At 40.3% G+C, this 16492-nt stretch overlaps 1 pseudogene; it reads left to right on the top strand.

Annotated features, from left to right (window-relative positions):
- The first annotated feature begins 3613 nt into the window (after positions 1-3613).
- Positions 3614-4395, top strand: LOC119813382 (annotated as a pseudogene).
- The last annotated feature ends 12097 nt before the right edge of the window (positions 4396-16492 follow it).

Genomic DNA, 16492 nt, shown 5'->3' with positions numbered 1-16492 from the left:
TACACAGAGAACCTGAGCAGGACCTGTGCATGCTGCTTAAGTCTCGGAATTCATATGAGCCTTGTTGGCGTTGATTCAGAAGGCCTTCTTTTCTTGTTGTCCTCCTTTCTCTCTGGCCCTAACACGTTTCCTGCTTCTTCCTCGTGAGAGTTTCCTGTGCTTTGAGGGGCAGGATTTGATGGAGGCATCCCATTTAGGTCTGAGTGTTCCAACGTCTCTCACTCTCGTGGTACCATAGCAGCAATCATGTCATGGCAGTAACCCGCAGCCATCTAATTAGACTTAAGGCCCACTCACTAGGAAGAAAATCATTCCTGCCTGGTACTAGAAACCTCGGCAACTCAGTGCCTACTGAGGTCATTCATGGATTTTAGAGACCTACTGCTGTCACATTGCTACACTAGCATGTTTCTGAGCTGCATTTTTTGTTTTTTGTATTTTGGGGGTTTTTTTGTTTTTAGATAGAGTTTCTCTATGTAACCCTGTTGTCCAGGATCTCACTCTGTTAACCCGGCTAGCCTTGAACTCAGAGCTCCACGTGTATCTGCCTCCTGAGAGCCAGGATTAAAGGGGTGTCCCAGCACTACCTCAATATTTATATTTATGGTCACCGGTAAGTGTGGTTCTAAACTCATCAAATAAACTTCTTTTTGCAACAGACACCAGCAACACCCCCTCTTCCACAAAAATCCTCTCAACTGGTCAAAATAAACCAATCATGAGGAACCCAACACCAACAGATACATCTGCAACACGATGCCTGCACCTAAGACTCAGGTGAAGAGTAGTGAAGGGAACAGCCCTGCAGATCCAATGCTTCAGAATCTCCAAGTCACAGGGCAACAGCAGGATGTTCTAGAGGAGTCCCAGTGGGACTCCAGCAGAAGCCAGATGCCTCGAACCCGACCCGTGGCTCATTGCAGTGAACACTTGCCAGTAAAGATGAACAGACTAAAGAATACACTGTGTGACTCACTGTGTCACACTATGGCTTCCATGATGAGATTTTTTTCTTTATTTCTTTTCTTTTCAATTGAATTTTATTTTGTTTTTGAGGTTGCAGGGGCAGAGGGCAGATGCAAAGGGACAGGGAGATGAATGGGATTGGGATGCATGGTGTGAAGTCCACAAAGATTCAATAAAAGATGCTTTAGAAATGTGTGTGTATGTGTTATATGTTGTACATATATAATATATGTAAAATATATATCATATAAAATATATATCTGGGATATGACATTTGAAATATTTGGAATACACATTCAAAATATTAATGAATCACTAGCAGAGAAGAAGAGCCCTAGGCAGCAGCTTGTCAGGGTCCCACCTAACACATCTCTGCTTGTGTGTGTGTCTCTGTGTGTGTGTATTTCTATGTGTGTGGGAATGTTTGCATAGGTGTGTTGTGTCTATGTGTTTCTACGTGTGTAGGAGGAGGGCCTGCTTGCTCGTCCCAGCCTGGGCTACAACATATGTGTGTGGGAATGTTTACATAGGTGTGATGTGTGTGTGTTTCTATGTGTGTAGAATGTTTGCATAGGGGTGTGTGTGTATGTGTGTGTGTGTGTGTGTGCTAGCTGTCAATATCAGGTATCTTCCTGTGTCACTCTTCAAATCACTTCTGGAAACAAGGTCTCTCACTGAACCTGGAAACTGATTTGGCAGAGCTGGTTGACCAGAAAGTCTTTGGGATCTTCTTATCCCTGCCTCTCTAACATTAGGATTAAAGGAGAAATCTACCACACCCAGACTTTTTTTTTCCAAGACAGGGTTTCCCTGTAGTTTCTAGAGCCTGTCCTGGAACTAGCTCTTGTAGACTAGGCTGGCCTCGAACTCAGAGATCCGCCTGCCTCTGCCTCCTGAGTGCTGGGAGTGCTGGGATTAAAGGCGTGCACCACCACTGCCCGGCCACACCCAGACTTTTAAGTGGATTCTGGGGATCCACACTCAGGTTTCCATGCTTACAGCAGTTTCCTGGTTGAGCCAAATCCCCAAACTTTTCCTGACAAATCTTTTTTTTTAATATTTTTATGGTTTATTTAACTTTATTTTATGTGCATTGGTGTGAAGGTGTCAGATCCCCTGCAACTGGATCTTCAGACAGTTGTGAGCTGCCATGTGGGTGCTGGGAATTGAACCTGGATCCTCTGGAAGAGCAGTCAGTACTCTTAACCACTGAGCCATCTCTCCAGCCCCATTTCCTGACAAATCTTAAACGCAAAAGAAGGAATCAAACTTGATCTAAATAATTTAATCATATTCAAGAAAAGACTTCAAGGTATAAAAATATCTATTCTCCAGCAAGAAAGCGTCTCCAGTAAGAAAAGATTCACATTTTCTAAAATTAAAAACAAAGCAAATCTTTCCAGATGTGGACTAAGAAGATGGCTCAGTAGGTAAAGTGCTTGTAAGAACTAGGAAACTGTTCAATCCCTGGAACCCATTGTTGTGGTGACGTATCCGAAATCTAAGCACAAGAACCTGGAGACAAGCAGGCACTTGTTGGCCAGCTTTCCAATCTTACTTGATGAGGTTCAGGCCAGTGACAGGGAACAATGCTTAAAGTAATACACCCCAAGTTTTTCTTTGGCCTCCAAACACATATGCACACATTTTACCCCCACATACTCACACACACACATACACACACACACACACACAGAGAGAGAGAGAGAGAGAGAGAGAGAGAGAGAGAGAGAGAGAGAATGCATCCTCCATGTAGAGAATGAAGCAGAAAAATAGGCCCCATTGTGAAAGAAAGAAAAAAAATCAATGAATAAAAACAGACCAAGAATACAAGCATAGTAGATGCTGGCATTCAAATGGTTAATGGAATTGTCTGTCCTGTACTCGAGATGCATTTAGTCTTTGGAGACACAGAGGTACTTTAAAAGATTCAAGTCAAGCTCCAAAGCTGAATACTGTCTGAGCACAAGCCCCCAACATAAACTGTTTTCTCTGCCTGGAATGTTCCTCCTCCCTATGTCGCTTGCTAAAAGCTAATCTTCACATTTCATCTCTGTCATCACTATCTCTAGGAAACTGTCTGAGTCTCATCCCTTTACTGCACAATGCTATCTATGGCTCTTAATATCATCCATTTTATGTCCTTATTACAAATATAATTTCCCATTGCTTGTGTGATTACCTTGTTAATCCCTGTCTCCACGACTGTCTCAAGAACCGTGGGGACGGAGAAAGTTTGATTTGTTCACTATCATCTAGAGTCTGTCAGAGTCCTCAGCAAGTAAGAGGAGTATGGGATTTGTGAAAATGAGAGGCAAAAGGGAATAACTAAGGAGCTGAAAAATATCTGTATTTTTAGAAGCATTTTAATTATATATATTCCAAACAAACTACAGACAGTTTCAAATACATCATCTCAATGTACAAATATTCACACTGCAAACTAGGAACTACTGCATGTAAAAAGCAATCTATATAATCAACCTTTTAGATGCAGGGAGCCATCAGCTCTGCCCGTCCAACATCTTGTGTTAAACGCAATCTTGGCTTTCCCGTTCCGCCTTGTGCAGTGTGTTCTCGTGGGTCAGTGAGAACCAGAAAAGGTTTTTCACAGTCGGGAGGTTGTGGACGGCTGTTCCACGGCTGTCATCATGCCACAAAATGAACATATTGAATTACACCGTAAACGCTATGGATATCGTTTGGATTACCATGAGAAAAAGAGAAAGAAAGAAAGTCGGGAGGCCCATGAACATTCAAAGAAGGCAAAGAAAATGATTGGCCTGAAGGCTAAGCTCTACCATAAGCAGCGCCATGCTGAGAAAATACAAATCAAAAAGACGATTAAGATGCATGAAAAGAGAAACACCAAGCAAAAGAAAAGACTCCACAAGGAGCAGTGCCTGCCTACCTGCTGGACAGAGAGGGGCAATCTAGAGCAAAAGTGCTTTCCAACATGATTAAGCAGAAACGAAAAGAGAAGGCAGAAAAATGGGAAGTCCCTCTACCCAAAGTTGGTGCCCAAGGAGAAACAGAAGTATTGAAAGTTATTCAAACAGGAAAAAGAAAAAAAAAAAGGCAAGGAAGAGAATGGTTACTAAAGTCTGCTTTGTTGGTGATGGTTTTACAAGAAAACCACCTAAATATGAAAGGTTTATCAGGCCAATGGTTCTGCGTTTCAAAAAAGCTCATGTCACACATCCTGAGCTGAAAGCTACCTTTTGCTTGCTAATACTTGGTGGGAAAAAGAATCCATCATCCCCATTATATACAACTCTGGGTGTAATCACCAAAGGTACAGTTATTGAAGTGAATGTCAGCAAGCTGGGCCTTGTGACACAAGGAGGCAAGGTTATTTGGGGAAAGTATGCCCAAGTTACCAACAATCCTGAAAATGATGGCTGCGTAAATGCAGTCTTGCTGGTTTGATAGTGACTTCTACCGAGAACCACGCACCGTTAGGAAAACATCACTGTGATCTTTCTGAATACTACCAAGGTGTCTACCCATGAGCAGTCATCGAGGAGTATTTATTAAATTGTAAATAAAAAATAAAAACCATAAAAGAAAAAAGAAAAGAAACGCAAACTTGCTTTGTGATAGCTATCCTGGAGATACATAGACTTGTAAATCTAAAGCAAATATCCCTACAAGGTTTTTGTCAGTCCTACAGGAGTATATCTAAAATCTTGGTGATTTGTAATGTTTCATGTCCTCTCTGTTTCCACACTAATGGTTTCCACTAAGGGCTTCTAAGATATTAGATCCACTTGCCACAATTAACAGAACAGGGGATAGTGTTGGAGAGAGTGCTCAATGGTTACCAGCTCATACAGAGAGGATCTCAGTTCAGTTTACAGCATCCATGTTGGGTGGTTCACAACACCATGTAACACCAGCTCCAGGGTCCTGACAGCATGACCTCTCAGGACACTGTGCACATACCAACTCTCTCTCTCTCTCTCTCTCTCTCTCTCTCTCTCTCTCTCTCTCTCTCTCTCTCACACACACACACACACACACACACACACACACTTAAAAAATAAAATTTAAATATTTTTTAGAAGACAGAGCTGAAGGCTTACAAGGGTTGCTGAATGCAAAAAGAGAAACGTCAGTGTAGTAGTTAAACTGGTTCTTGGTTGGTTGGGGGGGGGGAGGGGGGGAGGGGGGGATACAACCTGAGATGGATACTGAGAAGCGGTAGCTGTTTCTGTTCTAATTGGAACTGAGATGGCGGGATGGAAAGCTCATGGGATTACACAATGAACTACTTGCAGGAATGGAAACTGCACTGACTGTATGTCCCTAATTACAGAATGTCATAAAAACTGCAATCTTGGGAATATGACTGCATAGAGAGTACACTGCCCCATCGCAACGTGAGCTAAGGCCAGTTTCTTCCTTTTGCACTGTCTATTTAGTCCATTATGTCTATTAAGGATCACATTTTTGTGTGTTCCTGATTACAATCAAAATTTTATTTGGAACGGAATATGTAAATTGTTATTATCATGAATTAAATATTCAAATAGGTTCGACTTAATTGGTTTTATGCTACATTTTCTTTTTCTGGCACCAGATAATCTACTTATGATGTGGAATTAAGTAAAAAAAAATTCAAATGTTTAAATATTTGGGGTGGAAATTTAAAATGTTTAAATTATGCAAAAAAGATTAATGTTTTATGTAGTACTGATCGTTCCTCAAGAAGCAAGAAGGATACCAGCACCTAACTCTAAAGTTGCACTGAAGTGGACACTTTGATCTTCAAAACTGGCCAGTACATTGGTCTTCTAAAAAATTACAAAAGATAGGAAGGTGGGTCAGCCTCTTCTCCAAGAACGGTGACCTATCGCTGAGTCCTTGCTGTTAGAATACTCCTACTGTTAGATCTGTTTTATACTAAGATCTTTGCTGATCTGATGTTAAAGGGTGCTGTAAAGTATGTGGTGTGAAACCTTGGTTCTAACTGGGAGAGGCTGTCCAATGCCAAACTAATAAACGATGCACACTGTGCAATAACATTGCACATCGTTTCCACCCACAACCACTAACAAAACCAATCTCAACCTCACTCGTCCTATTCAGAACCTTTAACACACTTCCTCCAACAAGGCTATACCTATTCCAACAAGACCATAAGGGCCTAATCATTTCAAAGAGTGCCACTCCCTATGAGCCTATAGGGGTCATTTTCATTCAAACCATCACAAATGCACTGAAAAAAAAATGATTTGGGGTGTGCCATGGTCAATCTTTGAAGCCAGTTTGATGGGATTTCGAATCACCATGGAAATACTTCCAGAACTACTTAACAGAGCAGACAGACCCAACTAGAATGTGAGCAAAAGTATCCCCTAGGCTAGGATCCTAGACTGAATGAAAAAGAGAAACTGAGCTGAGCATAGTATCCGCCTGACTGCATTCTGACCACTGGTGCAATGTGCCCAGCTGTCTCACGCTCCTGCAGCTATGCCTCCCTCCCATAAGGAACTGTGTCCTCAAATTATGAAGCAAATAAACCCCTTCCTCTTCATTTTGTCATAACAACAAGTACTCTGTGATACCCAGAATACAATTAATAGATAATAAGAAATATAATCCACTGGATTATTGAAGTCTCGTGGTGATACTTACTAAAATATGTGTACTTTGCTAGTATTAAATTGTAGATAAATAGAAACAAAATCATGCCAAGGGTGGTGTCACAAGCTTTTAAGTCTAGCAGCTAGAAGAAGAAAGCAGACAGATCTCTGTGAGTTTGATGCCAGCTTGGTCTACATAATGAGTTCTAGATCAGCTAGGACCCCACAGTGAGACCCTATCTCAAGAGGGGAAAGAGGGGAAAAAGAAGACTGTAGTTAAGAAAAAAGGCAATTTTGAGATAACTTCATCAAGATGAAAAACACTCAAAGAAAGATGAAAGACTCAGAAAAGTCTGGCCACAGTAAGTTTATTAAGTCCCCCACAATCTCCTCTGTGTCTCAGTCTGGTACTATGGCTTTTCTCTCCTATGCATTTCTTGCCTATGCTCTCATCCGTAGGTTCCTACCTACTCTGTCCTTGTGCTCTCTTTGCCTTCATCCTCATACCCTGTTGAAATAGCCTCTTCTCTGTTTCGGGAGAGATCACTGCTGTAACTTGGAGGGAAGTTGAGATCGCCCAGAAGTGACTGCTGGGTTACCCATGCTGCTTCCTTCTGGCCTCATGGCAGAAGTAATCAAGGAGAATTAGCTTCATCTCCAGCAGCAAACTCTAATAAAACTCTAAGTGAAATACAGAAGGCAGTGCAGCATGATTCCCAACGTCAGTCTTGGAACAAGCCTAAGGAATATTAGAACGAGGCCAGAAGCAGGTGCTATCAGGAAATAGAAGAGTGAATGAGGAAAATAGGAGGCTATAAGGATGTGAATATAGACAATAAAAGTAACTATACTAAATGTGTTTTTCTCCGCAAGGACTTAAACTAGCATTAAATAACTTAAGCAATAATAATCTCTTTTACAATGCACATCTACAACTTACAGAGATGATGGTTTCAATATGGACATGGACATTTTATCCTCCAAATTGTTCAATAAGCATTTCCTGAAAACATTTTATACATATATATTAAACTTTCCTAGAAAGGTCTTTCATAAAAAAAAAAAAAAAAGGAAAAAAAAAAAAAAAAATAAAAACCCTTCTGTTGATGGAACAAGTGATTTGGGATTCAAGGTGGTCGTCATGACTTTTTAATGACATTTTGAAGTGCTACTCCATGGCATAAGAAACCAGGATACTGAAGTGATAGCCTCACTTTAAAAAAAAATATTGCCAATGTACATAACTCAAGGACATGAAAGGGGTTGGTAAGGTTTCTGGAAGTTTCTGTCCCTTCCAGGAACCCTAATTATGTCAGACTCCTCCCACAGCAATAGCTCTGTGGTTGCTTCCATCAAGTCGAAGGGGTGTGAACTAACAAGGGCTGCCTGGAAGAGAAGGAGTCTGACCACACTGAGAATTCCAGGAAAACTGCAGAGAAAGAGTAGATTAAATGTGTATTAATTAAAACATTTATCAGATGCGAACTCTGGCATTCTTAGAGTGAAAATAAATAAAATAATGAAGGTTCTTATGGTGAATTTTATCCTAGAGAGGAGCAATGAGCCTTATGTCACTCTAGAAAGACTGGGAAACATAATCTTTTAGAAGAAACACAGCTACTGAAAGCATGAACTCAGAGCAACTGTGTGTGTCCACACTTGGTCTTTGAAGAATGAGCCCATCAACAGGCAGGCATTGCAGGAAGAGAAATTTAGGGGGCCCTACACCTCACTACTGAATTCTGCTGCTAGTAGATTTATGGAGAGGTGAAATCATTGCATACCCACCAAAGACTCCTCCAGGTTCCAGAGGATACCTCCAATCCAGTAGTCATACAAATCGTCCTGGTTAAATAAAACTGAAGCAAAACTTGGGAACCTAGGAAAGGGATTGTTAGAGACTTGTGGGGAGGGTTATAGAAAGAGAAGTTAGATAACAGAAGGTGAGAGGAGTAATCAGGGCACACTGTGTGTGTGTGTGTGTGTGTGTGTGTGTGTGTGTAATATTAAAACAGAAATTTCATCCATTAAAGCCTTCTAACAAAAAGTACTTCGTAAAACAAGGTTCTTAGACACAGATTATTGGGCAGAAAACTTGCCTAGCATGCACAAAGTCCTGGGTTCGTATTCCATAGATGGAGGGAGGATCTTCTGGAGTTCAACAACACCACAGCCACATGGTGAATTTGAGAACAGCCTGGCATTCATAAGATGTCATTTCAGTAAAACAAAACAAAAGAATAAAAAAAAGAGAATAGTTCTGCAGACACAATGTTGACTTTTTGGTAACAGGCCCATGTTTTGTATTTCATTTTCTTATAATTGAAAGTCAATTAAGACTTTTGTTTAAAAAAAAGCTTATTTTCTATAGTTTTTATCTCTATTCTTAGCAAATTTATAGCCCTTACTGTGTGTCAAGCATTGTTGGAGAGCATCTCAAAAGTTAATCCATTACTCATTATAATAATCTTATGAAATATATTACCATTGATATCATATGTATTATCTTCCCTTATTTTACAGCTGAGAATCTTGAGGCTCCAAACTAATAAAGATCCTGCATAGCTTTACATAGGAAGGAAGTAGGTTATCTTATAGTAAGGTAGTAACATACCAAAATTAAATATGATGTACCAAAATTAAAATGAAAGCAAGTAAAATTCCATATTCAAGGGAAAAGTTAAAACAGAATAGTATTTTTCAAAAAACATTGATATATTCTAATTACGGTAAAAAAAAAAGCCTATCCCTGATGAGTATGACAAAATAAAATATTGGAAAGAAAGCAATCCCAAAGCAAACCAGGCTATCCTTGTCTACTTAATGACTATGTGGCTCTCTGTCTTGGATCTTTTTAAATCTTCAGCCAATGCATCTTTTCTTGGGTAAAATATTTCATCACATGATCAAACCACAGGAACATGGAAAAGTAGTTTTCTCAGCTGAAAAGTGGAGATTCAAAACAAGTCCCTCCATCACAAGATTGTGCAGGATTTCTCTTATGTGGTTGTGAGACATCCAGACAGTATTCTAGGGTATTAGGAATAAAAGCACACCTGTCAACGTACCTCTCGACACAACCTCAAAGCTACTGTGAACAAAACACAAATATAATGAGAAAGAAAGCCTGGGAATTCACACAACTCAAAAGAAAATGCAAATGCACAGGCAAGTCAACAAGTCAATGAGAAGTCATACAGAATTTTCTTACCTTTTTCTAACCCACTGAGAAAGGCTGATTTCTCCAAGTTAGCAAAATGCCTTCCTTCATTAGATGTTTAAAATAATCTTCAGTCATCAATGCAGTGTGAGACTGAGTTCTATTCATTTGGGAGTCCTGGTATAACAAATTTACATACCCACCTCATGATAAAATGATTACATTAGAACCTCTGGGATGAAAGATTGTATTTTATAGCAGAAAAAAAAACAGCCGAATGAACCACCACATCTAATGAGCTACATTCAAGATTTAAGCTTTATTCTACCTTAGGATAGAAAAGCAAAACCACACAGAGTTCTATTTGATTATAATACTCAGTAAGCCAGCTTTAATTAGCAAGTCTCTTTGCAAGAGTTCTTAATTCCACTAGCCAGTGGAGACTGAATCATTTTAGAGGGACTACTGAAGATTCACTTGAGCTCAGTTCAAACAGTCTTCACCAAGATGCTTCAGGAAGTATTAACTAGTCAAGTGATACCCCATTTGCAGAATTTCCCAAACTGTTGGAAATGTATTTGTGGTTTCATAAGACTCAGACAGCTCCTCAGTCTTGAACTAGGGTGACCAATAGATGGATCCCAGTTACCTGTGACTTTCCTGGTGGAATCTTTGGTCTGCAGTCTCCATTTCCTCATGGTGTTTATTTATCCTTTAGCATTTCACATTCTAGCAAAGGACGATTCATTCTTCACCAACAAATTCCAAAGAGTTGAGCTGTCTGACACTAAACATGTGTGTGTGTGTGTGAGAGAGAGAGAGAGAGAGAGAGAGAGAGAGAGAGAGAGAGAGAGAAACAGACAGAAAAACAGTCAGTCAGAGATGACAGAGAGGAACCATGTTAAACATTTCTAATCAAAAAGTCTTAAATTAGAAATCCTAACTTTGAATGCCAAAAAAAAAGACATACATGGGAAATTCTACACTTGATCTTTTGAAACAGATCACCATAGATAGCAGGAGAGAACCAACTTCCAAAAATTATCCCTTGGTCTCCACATACATCATGGCACATATGTGCCCACACACATAATAAATATAAAAACATAATGCCATACAATCTATTTAGTATTTTCAAGGGAAAACAATGGACTTCTTAAACTGGGCTATGCTTTCAGCTCATATCCAGATTCACCCACGTAAAGGTAATAGAATAGCATTGCCTGTGCTCTGACCAGACACCCAAAGCAGGTTTCATAGACTGCCTCACACAGAACCAAGAGCTGTGTGCATTAGTCATTGAATGTTTTGTTCTGTGATACAAATACAACATTGAAAATATTTTTAAAGTCATTTGGTAGTCTCAGCAATGAAGAGTGAAGCATTTTATAAAAGAGTATGATGTCTAAATGACCACTGAATGTCACCTGAAGAAAGAGAAAGATAAACTGTTTTATGCTACAGGTGAGGAGAGATGACGAGATATAGCGAACACTGAGCAGAGTAAAGAAAATAGTGATTTCTTTTTTTTTATTTTTTTCCAGTTTATTTATATTTTATTAAAAATTGCCATCTCCTCCCCTCCTCCTCCCCCTTCCCTCCCTTCCCCTCCACCCACACCCCCCCTCCCTCCCTCTTGAGGCCAAACAGCCATCAGGGTTCTCTACACTATGTTGAGTCCAAGGTCCTCCCAACTCCCCCCAGGTCCAGGAAGGTGAGCAACCAAACTGACAAGGCTCACACAGAGCCCATCCATGTCATAGAGACCAAGCCCATCGCCATTGTCCTTGGCTCCTCGGTCAGCCTCCACCATCAGCCACCCTCAGAGAGTCCGATTTGGTCGCATGTTCCATTAGTCCCATTCCAAGTGGACTTGGTGGTCTCCCATTAGTTCTGTCCTGCCGTCTCAGTGGGTGAATGCATCCCTCATGGTTCTGACTTTCTTTCTCATGATCTCTCTCCATCCGCTCCTCATCAGAACTTTGGGAGCTCAGTCCGGTGCTCCAATGTGGGGCTCTGTCTCTATCTCCATCCATCGCCAGGTGAAGGTTAAGGCTCACAGTGAGCCCGTCCATGCTGTAGAGTTCACATTCATTGCCGTTGTCCTTGGTTTCTCAGTCCTCCTCCACCGTCAGCCACATTCAGAGAGCCTGGTTTGGTCCCCTGTTCCATCAGGAGGTTTCTCAGGAAATTTGGGATCCACCTACCCCAGGACCCAGCAATCCCACTCTTGGGAATTTACCCAAGAGATGCCCAATCATACTACAAAAGCATCTGTTCAACTATGTTTATAGCAGCATTATTTGTAATAGCCAGAACCTGGAAACAACCTAGATGCCCTTCAGTGGAAGAATGGTTGAAGAAAGTGTGGAATATATACATGCTAGAATACTACTCAGTGGTAAAAAACAATGACATCTTGAATTTTGCATGCAAATGGAGGGAAATAGAAAACACCATCCTGAGTGAGGTAACCCAGGCCCAAATAGTGATTTCTTGATTGAGGGACTGGGTTTATCAAAGTGACAATGGGAACATTCCACTGGTGCAATGAAAGTAGTACAAGCAAAGACCCTTCACTGTTGGGGAACTCTAAATATTTAGCAGGATGGATACAGAAATTGAAGAGGAGACCCAGAATCAAACTTGTAGGTTTTCAGTGATAGAGCAGTTCGTCATAAGAGGACAGGTGAGTTTAGACAGGTCTGTAGATGAGTTTCCCAAGGTCATCATCCCTCATGGAAACCTGATGCCAAAGCAAGTCGCTGGCACATGTCACTGTCTTGGCATTGTCCCCAGAAATACACTGACTACAGCTGATGAGACAGCCCAAACAGGACTTAAGAATGCCAAGAACAGAGTAACTATGCCGAGACTTGCTGAGGCAAGAAGCACGTGTGTGCTGATTAGTTTTGTTGTTGTTGTTGTTGTTGTTGCTGCTGCTGCTGCTGTACTGTTTTTGTTTTGCTGACAGATTGACACAGGATGGAATCGTCTAAAAATAAGGAATGAGGAGTTGTCTTCATCAGATTGTCCTGTAGGCAATTCTGCAGGGTATTTTCTTAACGAAGGATTGGTTTGAGGGCGGGTGGGGCATGGGTGGGGCCCAGCACACCACGTGCTGTGGTGGTCCCGTGTTGTATAATAAAGCAGGCTGAACAAGCCGTGGAGAACAAGCCAGTCAGGAGCACTACGTCTTGGACTCCACTACAGTGCTTGATGCCAGTTCCTGCCTTGAGTTCCTGTCCGGACTTCCTTCAGCGACGAGTGACTGCTTCCTAGGAGTATAGGATTGAATAAGCACTTTCCTCCTGCCGTTCAGAAACCCCAGCTAAGACAGCATGCTGGGGTAACTATGATATGTTAATCAACACTATGTGACCCCACTTCCTTACTGTCTAATTCATTTTATTTTTTGAACTGTAGGAGACTAAGTCCGGGGCTATGCATGTGCTAGGCATGTTTCCCAACATGAACTCTGACCCTCCCAATCCTTTTGGCTTTTAAATGAGTGAATTCCTTGCTGGTCTGTCTCAGTCTAAGGAAGAGTCCAGCTCACAATGGACATCTCTTCTTGCTACGGAAACGTTTTGTGCCAGTGACAGGTGCGGCTGGCGACCACAGGGCTTCATTCTTCCCCAGCAACTTTCCTGCTCATCTTGCAGCTTAAATTCCCATCCAAAGTAATGTTTACTCATTTTCTCCACACACGGATGTTCGGGTACGATAAACCTCTCTGCCAATGCAATAATACAAATCAGACCAAATCAAACCGGATTAGAAAAAAAGCCCAGGTTTAATGGATACCAACACTCCCTGGTGGCCTTCCAGCCCCCCAGAGAGGAGCTGGGGAAGGAAGACCAGAAAACCACATGTTTGTTGTCTGGGGTACAATTTAAATACATTGTAGAAGTGGTCTAGATCATCTCTGAGAAAAGGTCATCATTTGGCGTGCTTTCTCATAGGTGGAGTCTGGATTGAGGCAAGTCTCAGGGGAGGGCGCTTGGGATGGAACTTCCACCCTAACCTTAAAAGAACAATGAAGAATGAGAGTGAAAACACTTTCTTGAGCAGCAGGAGAAAATAATGAAAAAAAAACACTAAGCTTGAGCTGTTTCTTTTTTAAGAAACCATTTATTATTTTTTGCTTTAGAGTTCATAGCATATATATATATATATATACATATATATATATGTATATACAAGTGAATTTTATCAAAATAGAGCACAATTCTTTCACCGTATCCACAAAATAAACTCCCATGTAAACAGTACCGAAAATCAACTAAAATGCATTCAAATGTACGAGAACTGTTAAAGGTGCACTAAAATATTACAGCAATGATGTCTTGTAAGAAGTACAAGGTTTGGGCATAAGAAGTACATGGTCTTAAAGGGTTTACTGCTAGCATGACTAGACAGAAAGGAAAATTCATTACTTTAGCAAAAATGATGCAGATCAGTGCTGAGTGTTAACTAATTCAGGGTAGAAAGAAAAAGCTCAACAACTTGAACATGGCTGAGAAACCCTCTCAAAATAGTTGAACATGAAAGATGCTATGGAAACTATTTGCAAACCTTGGTACACAGTCACTAAAAGCATGGGCAAGTATGCCTGGACCAACCTTGGCTTGTGACTGTGTTCAGTGATGCCAGAAAGGGTAGTCCCGTTGAAGGATTCTGCGAGTCTAGTAAAGAAAAAAACTTCTGACCTCTGTGTGTGTGTGTGTGTGTGTGTGTGTGTGTGTGTGTGTGTGTGTAAATGTGTGTGCAAATATGTATACATAATAAATTTCCTCTTACTAGATGATGATGGTGTGTGTGTGTCTGTCTGTCTGTGAGCACACATACACACAGGTCTTTTGTGAGAAAGAAAAAAAGTGAATATCAACGAAAATTTTGATATTAATGAGGCCACAACTTTGCATCCATTGATTAATGGATCATGGTGGTCACGATTATTGTATAACCTTAAATATGACACTACTAACTAAAGAAAGCAAGCACTTGTGGAAGATATGATGAAAACACATGAATGTGTGAATCAATAACGGTTTTAAAAAACTAAGCGGCTTATAGAATCAGAGTGACCTCCAAGTCAAAAGTTGTCTTTAATGAGGAAGGTGAACGTGAAGAAATTACTTTAAAAAGTTATTTCACAGAATGCCTCCTCATCCCTAAAGGATCAGTTTCCTGGTCCCTCAGTTGCATCTGATATGTTTTCTCACCTAACAAGATAATATAGACTTGCAGTAACCATGTAACCACAGCAGGGCCTTCCGGCTGGAGTCTCAACCTGCGGCGGTCTGCAGTTGCCGCTGTGTCGCGGTTTAAACAGCCCTGCTATTGCTATACTGGGTGGCTCATGGGCCCTGAACATGTGATGTTTCTACCAGTAGCTTTATGACTTTACCATGATGTTATGTATGGATAAGTGTAAGAAAATGATTATTTATTAAGCTTGTGCATAAATTTACATTCACAAATTGTAATGACCTCCAAAATATCTGAGATTGTCCAGGTGGGTGGTAAACGGTGATACTCTTCTATCTAGAGTGTAGAAATACACAGGTGTTGTTTAATGCACAAAGTCACAAAAGCAATGTATGAGATGACTTTCAGGATCAGTGTTTGAACAGGATATAGAAAACATATGTTAATTCCATGTTTAGAATTGTGTCTTGTTTCTACATTATGTGTATTCTTATATCTGAAATAACTTAGATTCTGGGTTTCTTCAACTCTTAAGCTTTTTGCATAAGAGATTATCTCTCATGTGTATATAATATGTTTTGTGTGTGTGTGTGTGTGTGTAGATTCCTATGTTTATGTCTACTTGGAGATCTAAAGTTTTCATATAAATAGAGAAAGGAGAATGTAAGACAACCTACTTTTTACCAAAGTGAACTTAGAGGCAATAGCTTAATCCTTGGTGCTCTTTAAACTTTTCCATGAATAAAAATATTTACCTGAGGCTATTGATAGAATTTAGGTTCCTATCTGGTACATCTTTGCCACAAACTATGGTTGTATACAGCTTATAAGCCCTATACAATAGGTATAGACAGATATATAGATATCTGACCACATAGATATGGACAGAGCTGTTCGTCTTGTGGCCTCATTTTCATAACAAATTCTACAATATACACCATGGTGATAGTCATGAATGAGTAACTTAGCAATAATTACTCAAAACATGATACATTGCATAGAAGGAACAGAGTCCTTCATGACAGGCCCCATGCTAAGTACTTTAATATTTTTGTTAGCAGTGTTTTTTATTTAATATTCTTCTCCCAATCATGTAAATATTATATAATTTAATAATGTAGAGTCAGGGCAAATGAGAAAAGAAACTGCATGTCTTTTACAGGGTCCCATATGGCCTAACTCTTCAGTCACATTACTTCCAAGATGGAATTTGGATCCTAAAACAATAAGGCCTTTATACAACTAAAGAGAAACTTGCAGACAGGCATTCATCTTGATGATGAGTGGTCCCATCTTAGCACTGGCAGAACTTTTATTTACTTGAGATAACTTTCAAGTTCAAAGAGCAGCAATCAAAGGGCTAGGCCCAGAGAAGGAGCAATTCAGGCTTGAAATCTCTCATTTGCTTCCTGCTTTATGACCTGAGTCATCTCACCCTGATGTTTTCTAATTCCCTTGAGCGTGAAAAGAAGTTAGCATCATTGGGTCTGATGATATACTATTTTATAATACCTAACACAATGTCAATCATGTGCTAGTTATTAAAATTACTTAGGATCTTTTT

The sequence above is a fragment of the Arvicola amphibius genome, chromosome 4 (assembly GCF_903992535.2).
Source record: "Arvicola amphibius chromosome 4, mArvAmp1.2, whole genome shotgun sequence".
NCBI classification, from domain to species: domain Eukaryota; kingdom Metazoa; phylum Chordata; class Mammalia; order Rodentia; family Cricetidae; genus Arvicola; species Arvicola amphibius.
Note: the sequence above shows the minus strand (reverse complement) of the source record. Positions and strands in the feature narration are given on the sequence as shown.